Below are 3924 nucleotides of genomic sequence, written 5' to 3' on the forward strand. Positions count from 1 at the left end.
AGGTAATCATCTAGATCTGTTTTCTTATGTGAATTTCGAATCATGTATGCTAGATCTAGGGTTTGCAAGTCTTGGATGAATTGCATGTACAATAGAGAAACCTAGATCCAAGCATTAGGGTTTGTATGAGCACATAGGATTTTTTTTTTGGCTCAAACTCATCAGGGATGTTAACGGAGGCAAATCGGACGGGGTTGCATCCCCCGCCCCTGACATTCCCCCATTCCCATGCCCCCGCCCCGCCCCCGAATTCTCGTTATTACCCCCGCCCCCGCCTCCATTTCCTCGCCTACAATTGATTATAGGTTATCTTCTTTGGGATAAAAGAAGGTATTTTTAGGATAATATATAGTTATTTATAGCATAATTTAGATGTTACAAACAACTTAAAAGCATATTTTTGCTGAATTTTGGTAAGTCAAATTCATGCTATTTATATGGAAAACAAAAAAAAACCCTAAAAATCATAAAATTGCATAAAAAATACTTAGAGATCACAAATCTTTTTCTTTTTAACTTCATATTATGAAAAATCACAACTTTTCTTATAAATTCTCTAAAAAAAATTAAAAAGTCACTTTTTTTTTCAAAAAAAAAATCAGCAAAATTATATAAAAAGCTGTGATTTTTCATAATATAAAGCCGAAAATAAGATTGGTGATCTCTAAGTATATTTTTTTATATATTTTTAGGGTTTTTTCTTTTCTATATATATGGAGGTTTCGGGACGAGATAGCCCAACCCTGCTCCCGCCCCTGAAATTAAAATAGATGTTAACCTTGCCCCCGCCTTCGTTCCCAATTTATTTAAACAAATACCCCCATATGGAACGGAGCCCCATGGGAACGGAGCCCCGCATGACTTTTTTGACATCCCTAGTCACTTATATTTGTTTTCTTCTTTTTGTCATTCTAGCTATAGGATATGCATGAAAAAAAACAAAAATAGCTAAATCTATTTAAATTCTTTTCTCTCTTCTCATGTTTTAGTTCTCTTCACGTTTTAGTTGTGTAGAATTCATGAAAATGAAAATGAATGTAAAAATAGATAACACCATCTATGTTCTTTTATTTCTTTCAATTTATACCTGAGTATTTTATCCATATGATATTGCAAATAAGTAAATCTATCTAAATTCTTTTCTCTTTTCCAATTTATATATTTATAAAAGTTTTTTTATTTACTTCGTTTTTCACACATTCTTCTATTCTCTTTTTGTTTATTTGTTTGTAATACATGAAAATGAACATATATGTAGAAATTGATGAGACTATCAAGTTTCTTTTATTTCTTTCAATTTATATATGTAGATATAAAGTGAAAAACATATAACAACCTAAATTTTCCACTACATCAAAATTTGGCTTTTTAAAATTAAAAACCATAAATAAAACTATTTCCTAAAATATACAAACTCTTTACTCCATAAAAACCTATACAAAGAATAATCAAATTTGATGATTGTGATTTTTTTTCTTTTGTATTTTGTGATTTATTTTGTTAAATAATTGTTCATCATATACATAGATATAGTTCGGTATATAAAAATTAACTGTTTTTAATATATCAAAATAGACATTTTTAATTTTAATGTTTCAAATGGAAAAAAGAATCATTAAAAGATTTTCGATAAATATCAACTAAATAACAACCACTATATTAATGATCAAATTTTAGATATTCCTTATTGAAGTTTGTAAGCTAACAATTTTGCAAAGACCAAGTGGATATTATATCACTATGTAACATGATAACAATTCAATGTAAGATAATTAAAAATAGCGTAAATTACATAAACAATCTTTATGGTTTGGTAAAATTTCTTAATTTTAGTCCGTGAGTTCAAAAATTGAGAGTTATTCAGAGTTTAGTTTTAATTTGTTTATTCGAATAAAACATTAAAAAAAAGTTATATAATGTCAACGAAGAAAACATAAAAAACAATATTAAAAAATATATTCAAATAAAGCATCCAAAAAAATTTAAAACCACAATAACAAAGATAAATAAAGAAAGATAAGAGTTATATATATATATATATATATATATATATATATATATATATATATATATAATTTGAATAATTAATTTAAAAACTACTAAAAATAGTTTTTAGTTAATCTACACTAGTTCTCTTAAAATAAATAACAAACAAAATTATACTTTCTTTATACTTATCTAATTCAAGATATATTAATATCATGAATCTTATTCATTAGAAACTACCATCATATTACAACTTATCTATTAAATTATACAACCGAAAAAGATGTATATCTAATAATACTTAAAAAGATGTATATCTAATAATACTTAAATAGTGAATTAATTATGATGTTACATATAGTTTTTGTTAGATGTATTGTCATTTAACTTATTTATACTTTATATATAATAAACTAGATCATTTAAGTAATATGATTCTAGTTAAGTAATTATATTTTATGGTAATAATTTGATATTTTTATTTATTAACTCAAATAAATTAATGTAACATATTTGAGTTATTTGGCACTCTTTTTATTTATGTTTAAATACTAGTATATTATAAACTTTAATAAAGCAAAGCAAAGAAACAAATACATAGATTTTAGTAAACATAATCATTTCAAGTAATTCATACATTATAATATATAATATATTTGTATCACCTTTTACCTTTTTTTCTTTAAATACATGATGTTAATAATTCGTAAAATAATTGCAATATATTATTTATCATAAACTTAATTTTATTTATATAAGGTTTTTGTGATATTAATTGTTTAATTTATGATACTTCTCAAGATAGCACTGCTAATGAATAAATATAGCAAAATATATAGTTATTTATATATGTTTATATTTTGTCAAAAAATGTATTTGTATATATTTTATTATTTTGATATTCTTTTTCATGTGGTTGAAGATAAATATTATACTTCAATCAATATAATCTATTTTTAAAAAATATATTGAATGTCCATATTAACAAATTATGATACTAAAATTTTAATTTCAACTATCGTAATAATTTATTTAAATATGGTGTTAAATGTCAAACAAACTATGGAAATTGTCAGAAAAAATCCAATATTTTTAGGAAAGTTATACTTTAGTCCTAATATTTTTTTAACATAAAAGTCCCGAATATTTGTAAAAACACGATATTATGTCATTTCCTGTTAAAATAAAAGAAAAAAAGACTTTTTTGTAAACTTGAACCAAAATAAAATAATGGAGACTTTTATATTACAAAAATATTTGGAGAGAAGTGTAACTTTTCCAAAATATTAGAACTCAAACTATTAAAATGTCTCTAAGACTATTTTCTAAAATAAATAGTTTTAATTTTTTTCAAAAAGAAGTTTTTAATTTAAATAACAATACGAATTCTTGAAGAAAACATTAACTCAAAATATAACTTGAACTAAAAGGTATATTAAAGTGAAAATTACATTACATCGAAAATAATCGTGTGAAAGATCTGTTATTATCAAAATTGAATATGATTAAAATAATAGTTTTTAAATCATTAACGTGTAACCCACATGTGTAGATTACTTTGTTAATATAAATACTTTAAATTTTCACTTTGAGTTTATAACATCTAATTTATATTAACTTTTTATTTTAAATTGTATATCAATTAATATCAATTTTACTCTAGCACAACACCTGAGCATTCGTCTAGCAATCTTATAAGTTAAACCAACAACTTACAAAAATATAAGAAACACACCAAACTCCAAAACTAACAATTATAAGGAAACTATAAAATACCAACATATATCCTAACTAACAAATACCAAACTACAAATTACTACCATATCAAACTGTAACTAAACTAATGTTTTCCAAACTACAAAATAATAATATATCAAAATATAACCAAACTAAAAATTACGAAAATATAGATAACTAACAATTACCAAACTATAAATC

The sequence above is a fragment of the Lactuca sativa genome, chromosome 3, assembly GCF_002870075.4.
Source record: "Lactuca sativa cultivar Salinas chromosome 3, Lsat_Salinas_v11, whole genome shotgun sequence".
Taxonomy (NCBI): domain Eukaryota; kingdom Viridiplantae; phylum Streptophyta; class Magnoliopsida; order Asterales; family Asteraceae; genus Lactuca; species Lactuca sativa.